Consider the following 12,877-nt stretch of genomic DNA (forward strand, 5'->3'; position numbering starts at 1 on the left):
TTCTTTCCAAAGGGCGAGTTGGGCCCCAAAGCATCTTGCTTCCAGCTCTTTGGGAAGCTAAGAAACAACTCGCTCTGCACAGTGCTCTTACAGCCTACCGGGAACATCTCTTACAAAGGCCTGTGAAACGCAGTTTCTTTGCAGGCCTGATCTGGCTGAAGTGGAACTTCTGCTCTGGGTGCTCTACATTGCCCTAGAGCTGAAAGGCACAACGTGCAGGCTTCTTTCCAAAGGGCGAGTTGGGCCCCAAAGCATCTTGCTTCCAGCTCTTTGGGAAGCTAAGAAACAACTCGCTCTGCACAGTGCTCTTACAGCCTACCGGGAACATCTCTTACAAAGGCCTGTGAAACGCAGTTTCTTTGCAGGCCTGATCTGGCTAAAGTAGAACTTCTGCTGTGGGTGTGCTACATTGGCCTAGAGCTGAAAGGCACAACGTGCAGGCTCCTTTCCAAAGGGCGAGTTGGGCCCCAAAGCATCTTGCTTCCAGCTCTTTGGGAAGCTAAGAAACAACTCGCTATGCACAGTGCTCTTACAGCCTACCGGGAACATCTCTTACAAAGGCCTGTGAAACGCAGTTTCTTCGCAGGCCTGATCTGGCTGAAGTGGAACTTCTGCTCTGGGTGTGCTACATTGCCCTAGAGCTGAAAAGCACAATGTGCAGGCTTCTTTCCAAAGGGCGAGTTGGGCCCCAAAGCATCTTGCTTCCAGCTCTTTGGGAAGCTAAGAAACAACTCGCTCTGCACAGTGCTCTTACAGCCTACCGGGAGCATCAGTTACAAAGGCCTGTGAAATGCAGTTTCTTTGCAGGCCTAATCTGGCTGAACCAGAACTTCTGCTCTGGGTGTGCTACATTTCCCTAGAGCTGAAAGGCACAATGTGCAGGCTTCTTTCCAAAGGGCGAGTTGGGCCCCAAAGCATCTTGCTTCCAGCTCTTTGGGAAGCTAAGAAACAACTCGCTCTGCACAGTGCTTTTACAGCCTACCGGGAACATCTCTTACAAAGGCATCTCAAACGCAGTTGCTTTGCAGGCCTGATGTGGCTGAAGTAGAACTTCTGCTCTGGGTGTGCTACATTGCCCTAGAGCTGAAGGGCGCAACGTGCAGGCCTGTTTCCAAAGGGCGAGTTGGGCCCCAAAGCATCTTGCTTCCAGCTCTTTGGGAAGCTAAGAAACAACTCGCTCTGCACAGTGCTCTTACAGCCTACCGGGAACATCTCTTACAAAGGCCTGTGAAACGCAGTTTCTTTGCAGGCCTGATCTGGCTGAAGTAGAACTTCTGCTCTGGGTGTGCTACATGGCTCTAGAGCTGAAATGCACAATGTTCAGGCTTCTTTGCAAAAGGCGAGTTGGGCCCCAAAGCATCTTGCTTCCAGCTCTTTGGGCTAGCTATGAAACAACTCGCTCTGCACAGTGCTCTTACAGCCTACCGGAACCATCACTTACAAAGGCCTGTGAAATGCAGTTTCTTTGCAGGCCTGATCACGCTGCACTAGAACTTCTGCTCTGGGTGTGCTACATTGCCCTAGAGCTGAAGGGCGCAACGTGCAGGCCTGTTTCCAAAGGGCGAGTTGGGCCCCAAAGCATCTTGCTTCCAGCTCTTTGGGAAGCTAAGAAACAACTCGCTCTGCACAGTGCTCTTACAGCCTACCGGGAACATCTCTTACAAAGGCCTGTGAAACGCAGTTTCTTTGCAGGCCTGATGTGGCTGAAGTAGAACTTCTGCTCTGTGTGTGCTACATGGCCCTAGAGCTGAAAGGCACAACGTGCCGGCTTCTTTCCAAAGGGCGAGTTGGGCCCCAAAGCATCTTGCTTCCAGCTCTTTGGGCTAGCTATGAAACAACTCGCTCTGCACAGTGCTCTTACAGCCTACCGGGAGCATCAGTTACAAAGGCCTGTGAAATGCAGTTTCTTTGCAGGCCTGATCTGGCTGAACTAGAACTTCTGCTCTGGGTGTGCTACATGGCCCTAGAGCTGAAAGGCACAACGTGCAGGCTTCTTTCCAAAGGGCGAGTTGGGCCCCAAAGCATCTTGCTTCCAGCTCTTTGGGAAGCTAAGAAACAACTCGCTCTGCACAGTGCTCTTACAGCCTACCGGGAACATCTCTTACAAAGGCCTGTGAAACGCAGTTTCTTTGCAGGCCTGATCTGGCTGAAGTGGAACTTCTGCTCTGGGTGCTCTACATTGCCCTAGAGCTGAAAGGCACAACGTGCAGGCTTCTTTCCAAAGGGCGAGTTGGGCCCCAAAGCATCTTGCTTCCAGCTCTTTGGGAAGCTAAGAAACAACTCGCTCTGCACAGTGCTCTTACAGCCTACCGGGAACATCTCTTACAAAGGCCTGTGAAACGCAGTTTCTTTGCAGGCCTGATCTGGCTAAAGTAGAACTTCTGCTGTGGGTGTGCTACATTGGCCTAGAGCTGAAAGGCACAACGTGCAGGCTCCTTTCCAAAGGGCGAGTTGGGCCCCAAAGCATCTTGCTTCCAGCTCTTTGGGAAGCTAAGAAACAACTCGCTATGCACAGTGCTCTTACAGCCTACCGGGAACATCTCTTACAAAGGCCTGTGAAACGCAGTTTCTTCGCAGGCCTGATCTGGCTGAAGTGGAACTTCTGCTCTGGGTGTGCTACATTGCCCTAGAGCTGAAAAGCACAATGTGCAGGCTTCTTTCCAAAGGGCGAGTTGGGCCCCAAAGCATCTTGCTTCCAGCTCTTTGGGAAGCTAAGAAACAACTCGCTCTGCACAGTGCTCTTACAGCCTACCGGGAGCATCAGTTACAAAGGCCTGTGAAATGCAGTTTCTTTGCAGGCCTAATCTGGCTGAACCAGAACTTCTGCTCTGGGTGTGCTACATTTCCCTAGAGCTGAAAGGCACAATGTGCAGGCTTCTTTCCAAAGGGCGAGTTGGGCCCCAAAGCATCTTGCTTCCAGCTCTTTGGGAAGCTAAGAAACAACTCGCTCTGCACAGTGCTTTTACAGCCTACCGGGAACATCTCTTACAAAGGCATCTCAAACGCAGTTGCTTTGCAGGCCTGATCTGGCTGAAGTAGAACTTCTGCTCTGGGTGTGCTACATTGGCCTAGAGCTGAAAGGCACAAAGTGCAGGCTTCTTTGCAAAGGGCGAGTTGGGCCGCAAAGCATCTTGCTTCCAGCTCCTTGGGAAGCTAAGAAACAACTCGCTCTGCACAGTGCTCTTACAGCCTACCGGGAACATCTCTTACAAAGGCCTGTGAAACGCAGTTTCTTTGCAGGCCTGATCTCGCTGAAGTAGAACTTCTGCTCTGGGTGTGCTCCATTGGCCTAGAGCTGAAAGGCACAACCTGCAGGCTTCTTTCCAAAGGGCGAGTTGGGCCCCAAAGCATCTTGCTTCCAGCTCTTTGGGAAGCTAAGAAACAACTCGCTCTGCACAGTGCTCTTACAGACTACCGGGAACATCTCATACAAAGGCCTGTCAAACGCAGTTTCTTTGCAGGCCTGATCTGGCTGAGGTAGAACTTCTGCTCTGGGTGTGCTACATGGCCCTAGAGCTGAAAGGCACAACGTGCAGGCTTCTTTCCAAAGGGCGAGTTGGGCCCCAAAGCATCTTGCTTCCAGCTCTTTGGGCTAGCTATGAAACAACTCGCTCTGCACAGTGCTCTTACAGCCTACCGGGAACATCTCTTACAAAGGCCTGTGAAACGAAGTTTCTTGGCAGGCCTGATCTGGCTGAACTAGAACTTCTGCTCTGGGTGTGCTACATTGCCCTAGAGCTGAAAGGCACAACGTGCAGGCTTCTTTCCAAAGGGCGAGTTGGGCCCCAAAGCATCTTGCTTCCAGCTCTTTGGGAAGCTAAGAAACAACTCGCTCTGCACAGTGCTCTTACAGCCTACCGGGAACATCTCTTACAAAGGCCTGTGAAACGCAGTTTCTTTCAGGCCTGATCTGGCTGAAGTAGAACTTCTGCTCTGGGTGTGCTACATGGCCCTAGAGCTGAAAGGCACAATGTTCAGGCTTCTTTGCAACAGGCGAGTTGGGCCCCAAAGCATCTTGCTTCCAGCTCTTTGGGCTAGCTATGAAACAACTCGCTCTGCACAGTGCTCTTACAGCCTACCGGAAATATCACTTACAAAGGCCTGTGAAATGCAGTTTCTTTGCAGGCCTGATCACGCTGCACTAGAACTTCTGCTCTGGGTGTGCTACATTGCCCTAGAGCTGAAGGGCGCAACGTGCAGGCCTGTTTCCAAAGGGCGAGTTGGGCCCCAAAGCATCTTGCTTCCAGCTCTTTGGGAAGCTCAGAAACAAGTCGCTCTGCACAGTGCTCTTACAGCCTACTGGGAACATCTCTTACAAAGGCCTGTGAAACGCAGTTTCTTTGCAGGCCTGATCTGGCTGAAGTAGAACTTCTGCTCTGGGTGTGCTACATTGCCCTAGAGCTGAAAGGCACAACGTGCAGGCTTCTTTGCAAAGGGCGAGTTGGGCCGCAAAGCAACTTGCTTCCAGCTCCTTGGGTAGCTAAGAAACAACTCGCACTGCACAGTGCTCTTACAGCCTACTGGGAACATCTCATACAAAGGCCTGTCAAACGCAGTTTCTTTGCAGGCCTGATCTGGCTGAGGTAGAACTTCTGCTCTGGGTGTGCTACATGGCCCTAGAGCTGAAAGGCACAACGTGCAGGCTTCTTTCCAAAGGGCGAGTTGGGCCCCAAAGCATCTTGCTTCCAGCTCTTTGGGCTAGCTATGAAACAACTCGCTCTGCACAGTGCTCTTACAGCCTACCGGGAACATCTCTTACAAAGGCCTGTGAAACGCAGTTTCTTTGCAGGCCTGATCTGGCTGAAGTAGAACTTCTGCTCTGGGTGTGCTACATTGGCCTAGAGCTGAAAGGCACAACGTGCAGGCTTCTTTCCAAAGGGCGAGTTGGGCCCCAAAGCTTCTTGCTTCCAGCTCTTTGGGAAGCTAAGAAACAACTCGCTCTGCACAGTGCTCTTACAGCCTACCGGGAACATCTCTTACAAAGGCCTGTGAAACGCAGTTTCTTTGCAGGCCTGATGTGGCTGAAGTAGAACTTCTGCTCTGTGTGTGCTACATGGCCCTAGAGCTGAAAGGCACAACGTGCAGGCTTCTTTCCAAAGGGCGAGTTGGGCCCCAAAGCATCTTGCTTCCAGCTCTTTGGGCTAGCTATGAAACAACTCGCTCTGCACAGTGCTCTTACAGCCTACCGGGAGCATCAGTTACAAAGGCCTGTGAAATGCAGTTTCTTTGCAGGCCTGATCTGGCTTAACTAGAACTTCTGCTCTGGGTGTGCTACATGGCCCTAGAGCTGAAAGGCACAACGTGCAGGCTTCTTTCCAAAGGGCGAGTTGGGCCCCAAAGCATCTTGCTTCCAGCTCTTTGGGAAGCTAAGAAACAACTCGCTCTGCACAGTGCTCTTACAGCCTACCGGGAACATCTCTTACAAAGGCCTGTGAAACGCAGTATCTTTGCAGGCCTGATCTGGCTGAAGTGGAACTTCTGCTCTGGGTGTGCTACATTGCCCTAGAGCTGAAAGGCACAACGTGCAGGCTTCTTTCCAAAGGGCGAGTTGGGCCCCAAAGCATCTTGCTTCCAGCTCTTTGGGAAGCTAAGTAACAACTCGCTCTGCACAGTGCTCTTACAGCCTACCGGGAAGATCTCTTACAAAGGCCTGTGAAACGCAGTTTCTTTGCAGGCCTGATCTGGCTGAAGTAGAACTTCTGCTCTGGGTGTGCTACATGGCCCTAGAGCTGAAAGGCACAATGTGAAGGCTTCTTTGCAAAAGGCGAGTTGGGCCCCAAAGCATCTTGCTTCCAGCTCTTTGGGCTAGCTATGAAACAACTCGCTCTGCACAGTGCTCTTACAGCCTACCGGAACCATCACTTACAAAGGCCTGTGAAATGCAGTTTCTTTGCAGGCCTGATCACGCTGCACTAGAACTTCTGCTCTGGGTGTGCTACATTGCCCTAGAGCTGAAGGGCACAACGTGCAGGCCTGTTTCCAAAGGGCGAGTTGGGCCCCAAAGCATCTTGCTTCCAGCTCTTTGGGAAGCTAAGAAACAACTCGCTCTGCACAGTGCTCTTACAGCCTACTGGGAACATCTCTTACAAAGGCCTGTGAAATGCAGTTGCTTTGCAGGCCGGATCTGGCTGAACTAGAACTTCTGCTCTGCGTGTGCTACATTGCCCTAGAGCTGAAAGGCACAACGTGCAGGCTTCTTTGCAAAGGGCGAGTTGGGCCGCAAAGCAACTTGCTTCCAGCTCCTTGGGAAGCTAAGAAACAACTCGCACTGCACAGTGCTCTTACAGCCTACCGGGAACATCTCATACAAAGGCCTGTCAAACGCAGTTTCTTTGCAGGCCTGATCTGGCTGAGGTAGAACTTCTGCTCTGGGTGTGCTACATGGCCCTAGAGCTGAAAGGCACAACGTGCAGGCTTCTTTCCAAAGGGCGAGTTGGGCCCCAAAGCATCTTGCTTCCAGCTCTTTGGGCTAGCTATGAAACAACTCGCTCTGCACAGTGCTCTTACAGCCTACCGGGAACATCTCTTACAAAGGCCTGTGAAACGCAGTTTCTTTGCAGGCCTGATCTGGCTGAAGTAGAACTTCTGCTCTGGGTGTGCTACATTGGCCTAGAGCTGAAAGGCACAACGTGCAGGCTTCTTTCCAAAGGGCGAGTTGGGCCCCAAAGCTTCTTGCTTCCAGCTCTTTGGGAAGCTAAGAAACAACTCGCTCTGCACAGTGCTCTTACAGCCTACCGGGAACATCTCTTACAAAGGCCTGTGAAACGCAGTTTCTTTGCAGGCCTGATGTGGCTGAAGTAGAACTTCTGCTCTGTGTGTGCTACATGGCCCTAGAGCTGAAAGGCACAACGTGCAGGCTTCTTTCCAAAGGGCGAGTTGGGCCCCAAAGCATCTTGCTTCCAGCTCTTTGGGCTAGCTATGAAACAACTCGCTCTGCACAGTGCTCTTACAGCCTACCGGGAGCATCAGTTACAAAGGCCTGTGAAATGCAGTTTCTTTGCAGGCCTGATCTGGCTGAACTAGAACTTCTGCTCTGGGTGTGCTACATGGCCCTAGAGCTGAAAGGCACAACGTGCAGGCTTCTTTCCAAAGGGCGAGTTGGGCCCCAAAGCATCTTGCTTCCAGCTCTTTGGGAAGCTAAGAAACAACTCGCTCTGCACAGTGCTCTTACAGCCTACCGGGAACATCTCTTACAAAGGCCTGTGAAACGCAGTATCTTTGCAGGCCTGATCTGGCTGAAGTGGAACTTCTGCTCTGGGTGCTCTACATTGCCCTAGAGCTGAAAGGCCCAACGTGCAGGCTTCTTTCCAAAGGGCGAGTTGGGCCCCAAAGCATCTTGCTTCCAGCTCTTTGGGAAGCTAAGAAACAACTCGCTCTGCACAGTGCTCTTACAGCCTACCGGGAACATCTCTTCCAAAGGCCTGTGAAACGCAGTTTCTTGGCAGGCCTGATCTGGCTGAACCAGAACTTCTGCTCTGGGTGTGCTACATTTCCCTAGAGCTGAAAGGCACAATGTGCAGGCTTCTTTCCTAAGGGCGAGTTGGGCCCCAAAGCATCTTGCTTCCAGCTCTTTGGGAAGCTAAGAAACAACTCGCTCTGCCCAGTGCTTTTACAGCCTACCGGGAACATCTCTTACAAAGGCATCTCAAACGCAGTTTCTTTGCAGGCCTGATCTGGCTGAAGTAGAACTTCTGCTCTGTGTGTGCTACATTGGCCTAGAGCTGAAAGGCACAACGTGCAGGATTCTTTCCAAAGGGCGAGTTGGGCCCCAAAGCATCTTGCTTCCAGCTCTTTGGGAAGCTAAGAAACAACTCGCTCTGCACAGTGCTCTTACAGCCTACCGGGAACATCTCTTACAAAGGCCTGTGAAACGCAGTTTCTTTGCAGGCCTGATCTGGCTGAACTAGAACTTCTGCTCTGGGTGTGCTACATTGGCCTAGAGCTGAAACGCACAACGTGCAGGCTTCTTTCCAAAGGGCGAGTTGGGCCCCAAAGCATCTTGCTTCCAGCTCTTTGGGAAGCTAAGAAACAACTCGCTCTGCACAGTGCTCTTACTGCCTACCGGGAATATCTCTTACAAAGGCCTGTGAAACGCAGTTTCTTTGCAGGCCTGATGTGGCTGAAGTAGAACTTCTGCTCTGGGTGTGCTACATTGCCCTAGAGCTGAAAGGTACAACGTGCAGGCTTCTTTGCAAAGGGCGAGTTGGGCCCCAAAGCATCTTGCTTCCAGCTCTTTGGGAAGCTAAGAAACAACTCGCTCTGCACAGTGCTCTTACAGCCTACCGGGAACATCTCTTACAAAGGCCTGTGAAACGCAGTTTCTTTGCAGGCCTGATCTGGCTGAAGTAGAACTTCTGCTCTGGGTGTGCTACATTGGCCTAGAGCTGAAAGGCACAACGTGCAGGCTTCTTTCCAAAGGGCGAGTTAGGCCCCAAACCATCTTGCTTCCAGCTCTTTGGGAAGCTAAGAAACAATTCGCTCTGCACAGTGCTCTTACAGCCTAGTGGGAACATCTCTTACAAAGGCCTGTTAAACACAGTTTCTTTGCAGGCCTGATCTGGCTGAACTAGAACTTCTGCTCTGCGTGTGCTACATTGCCCTAGAGCTGAAAGGCACAACGTGCAGGCTTCTTTGCAAAGGGCGAGTTGGGCCGCAAAGCATCTTGCTTCCAGCTCCTTGGGAAGCTAAGAAACAACTCGCTCTGCACAGTGCTCTTACAGCCTACCTGGAACATCTCTTACAAAGGCCTGTGAAACGCAGTTTCCTTGCAGGCATGATGTGGCTGAAGTACAACTTCTGCTCTGGGTGTGCTACTTTGGCCTAGAGCTGAAAGGCACAACCTGCAGGCTTCTTTCCAAAGGGCGAGTTGGGCCCCAAAGCATCTTGCTTCCAGCTCTTTGGGAAGCTAAGAAACAACTCGCTCTGCACAGTGCTCTTACAGCCTACCAGGAACATCTCTTACAAAGGCCTGTGAAACGCAGTTTCTTTGCAGGCCTGATCTGGCTGAAGTAGAACTTCTGCTCTGGGTGTGCTACATGGCCCTAGAGCTGAAAGGCACAATGTGCAGGCTTCTTTGCAAAAGGCGAGTTGGGCCCCAAAGCATCTTGCTTCCAGCTCTTTGGGCTAGCTATGAAACAACTCGCTCTGCACAGTGCTCTTACAGCCTACCGGAACCATCACTTACAAAGGCCTGTGAAATGCAGTTTCTTTGCAGGCCTGATGACGCTGCACTAGAACTTCTGCTCTGGGTGTGCTACATTGCCTTAGAGCTGAAGGGCACAACGTGCAGGCCTGTTTCCAAAGGGCGAGTTGGGCCCCAAAGCATCTTGCTTCCAGCTCTTTGGGAAGCTAAGAAACAAGTCGCTCTGCACAGTGCTCTTACAGCCTACTGGGAACATCTCTTACAAAGGCATGTGAAACGCAGTTTCTTTGCAGGCCTGATCTGGCTGAAGTAGAACTTCTGCTCTGGGTGTGCTACATTGGCCTAGAGCTGAAAGGCACAACGTGCAGGCTTCTTTCCACAGGGCGAGTTGGGCCCCAAAGCTTCTTGCTTCCAGCTCTTTGGGAAGCTAAGAAACAACTCGCTCTGCACAGTGCTCTTACAGCCTACCGGGAACATCTCTTACAAAGGCCTGTGAAACGCAGTTTCTTTGCAGGCCTGATGTGGCTGAAGTAGAACTTCTGCTCTGTGTGTGCTACATGGCCCTAGAGCTGAAAGGCACAACGTGCAGGCTTCTTTCCAAAGGGCGAGTTGGGCCCCAAAGCATCTTGCTTCCAGCTCTTTGGGCTAGCTATGAAACAACTCGCTCTGCACACTGCTCTTACAGCCTACCGGGAGCATCAGTTACAAAGGCCTGTGAAATGCAGTTTCTTTGCAGGCCTGATCTGGCTGAACTAGAACTTCTGCTCTGGGTGTGCTACATGGCCCTACAGCTGAAAGGCACAACGTGCAGGCTTCTTTCCAAAGGGCGAGTTGGGCCCCAAAGCATCTTGCTTCCAGCTCTTTGGGAAGCTAAGAAACAACTCGCTCTGCACAGTGCTCTTACAGCCTACCAGGAACATCTCTTACAAAGGCCTGTGAAACGCAGTTTCTTTGCAGGCCTGATCTGGCTGAAGTGGAACTTCTGCTCTGGGTGCTCTACATTTCCCTAGAGCTGAAAGGCACAACGTGCAGGCTTCTTTCCAAAGGGCGAGTTGGGCCCCAAAGCATCTTGCTTCCAGCTCTTTGGGAAGCTAAGAAACAACTCGCTCTGCACAGTGCTCTTACAGCCTACCGGGAACATCTCTTACAAAGGCCTGTGAAACGCAGTTTCTTTGCAGGCCTGATCTGGCTGATGTAGAACTTCTGCTCTGGGTGCTCTACATTGCCCTAGAGCTGAAAGGCACAACGTGCAGGCTTCTTTCCAAAGGGCGAGTTGGGCCCCAAAGCATCTTGCTTCCAGCTTCTTGGGAAGCTAAGAAACAACACGCTCTGCACAGTGCTCTTACAGCCTACCGGGAACATCTATTACAAAGGCCTGTGAAACGCAGTTTCTTTGCAGGCCTGATCACGCTGCACTAGAACTTCTGCTCTGGGTGTGCTACATTGCCCTAGAGCTGAAGGGCACAACGTGCAGGCCTGTTTCCAAAGGGCGAGTTGGGCCCCAAAGCATCTTGCTTCCAGCTCTTTGGGAAGCTAAGAAACAACTCGCTCTGCACAGTGCTCTTACAGCCTACCGGGAACATCTCTTACAAAGGCCTGTGAAACGCAGTTTCTTTGCAGGCCTGATCTGGCTGAAGTAGAACTTCTGCTGTGGGTGTGCTACATTGGCCTAGAGCTGAAAGGCACAACGTGCAGGCTTCTTTCCAAAGGGCGAGTTGGGCCCCAAAGCATCTTGCTTCCAGCTCTTTGGGAAGCTAAGAAACAACTCGCTATGCACAGTGCTCTTACAGCCTACCGGGAACATCTCTTACAAAGGCCTGTGAAACGCAGTTTCTTTGCAGGCCTGATCTGGCTGAAGTAGAACTTCTGCTCTGGGTGTGCTACATGGCCCTAGAGCTGAAAGGCACAACGTGCAGGCTTCTTTCCAAAGGGCGAGTTGGGCCCCAAAGCATCTTGCTTCCAGCTCTTTGGGCTAGCTATGAAACAACTCGCTCTGCACAGTGCTCTTACAGCCTACCGGGAACATCTCTTACAAAGGCCTGTGAAACGCAGTTTCTTTGCAGGCCTGATCTGGCTGAAGTAGAACTTCTGCTCTGGGTGTGCTACATTGGCCTAGAGCTGAAAGGCACAACGTGCAGGCTTCTTTCCAAAGGGCGAGTTGGGCCCCAAAGCATCTTGCTTCCAGCTCTTTGGGAAGCTAAGAAACAACTCGCTCTGCACAGTGCTCTTACAGCCTAGCGGGAACATCTCTTACAAGGCCTGTGAAACGCAGTTTCTTTGCAGGCCTCATCTGGCTGAAGTGGAACTTCTGCTCTGGGTGTGCTACATGGCCCTAGAGCTGAAAGGCACAACGTGCAGGCGTCTTTCCAAAGGGCGAGTTGGGCCCCAAAGCATCTTGCTTCCAGCTCTTTGGGCTAGCTATGAAACAACTCGCTCTGCACAGTGCTCTTACAGCCTACCGGGAGCATCACTTACAAAGGCCTGTGAAATGCAGTTTCTTTGCAGGCCTGATCTGGCTGAACTGGAACTTCTGCTCTGGGTGTGCTACATGGCCCTAGAGCTGAAAGGCACAACGTGCAGGCTTCTTTCCAAAGGGCGAGTTGGGCCCCAAAGCATCTTGCTTCCAGCTCTTTGGGAAGCTAAGAAACAACTCGCTCTGCACAGTGCTCTTACAGCCTACCGGGAAAATCTCTTACAAAGGACTGTGAAACGCAGTTTCTTTGCAGGCCTGATCTGGCTGAAGTAGAACTTCTGCTCTGGGTGCTCTACATTGCCCTAGAGCTGAAAGGCACAACGTGCAGGCTTCTTTCCAAAGGGCGAGTTGGGCCCCAAAGCATCTTGCTTCCAGCTCTTTGGGAAGCTAAGAAACAACTCGCTCTGCACAGTGCTTTTAAAGCCTACCGGGAACATCTCTTACAAAGGCATCTGAAACGCAGTTTCTTTGCAGGCCTGATCTGGCTGAAGTAGAACTTCTGCTCTGGGTGTGCTACATTAGCCTAGAGCTGAAAGGCACAACGTGCAGGCTTCTTTCCAAAGGGCGAGTTGGGCCCCAAAGCATCTTGCTTCCAGCTCTTTGGGAAGCTAAGAAACAACTCGCTCTGCACAGTGCTCTTACAGCCTACCGGGAACATCTCTTACAAAGGCCTGTGAAACGCAATTTCTTTGCAGGCCTGATCTGGCTGAACTAGAACTTCTGCTCTGCGTGTGCTACATTGCCCTAGAGCTGAAAGGCACAACGTGTAGGCTTCTTTGCAAAGGGCGAGTTGGGCCGCCAAGCATCTTGCTTCCAGCTCCTTGGGAAGCTAAGAAACAACTCGCTCTGCACAGTGCTCTTACAGCCTACCGGGAACATCTCTTACAAAGGCCTGTGAAACGCAGTTTCTTTGCAGGCCTGATCTCGCTGAAGTAGAACTTCTGCTCTGGGTGTGCTACATTGGCCTAGAGCTGAAAGGCACAACGTGCAGGCTTCTTTCCAAAGGGCGAGTTAGGCCCCAAACCATCTTGCTTCCAGCTCTTTGGGCTAGCTATGAAACAACTCGCTCTGCACAGTGCTCTTACAGCCTACCGGAACCATCACTTACAAAGGCCTGTGAAATGCAGTTTCTTTGCAGGCCTGATCACGCTGCACTAGAACTTCTGCTCTGGGTGTGCTACATTGCCCTAGAGCTGAAGGGCACAACGTGCAGGCCTGTTTCCAAAGGGCGAGTTGGGCCCCAAAGCATCTTGCTTCCAGCT

Source organism: Equus caballus, chromosome 5 (genome assembly GCF_041296265.1).
Source record: "Equus caballus isolate H_3958 breed thoroughbred chromosome 5, TB-T2T, whole genome shotgun sequence".
NCBI classification, from domain to species: Eukaryota; Metazoa; Chordata; class Mammalia; order Perissodactyla; family Equidae; genus Equus; species Equus caballus.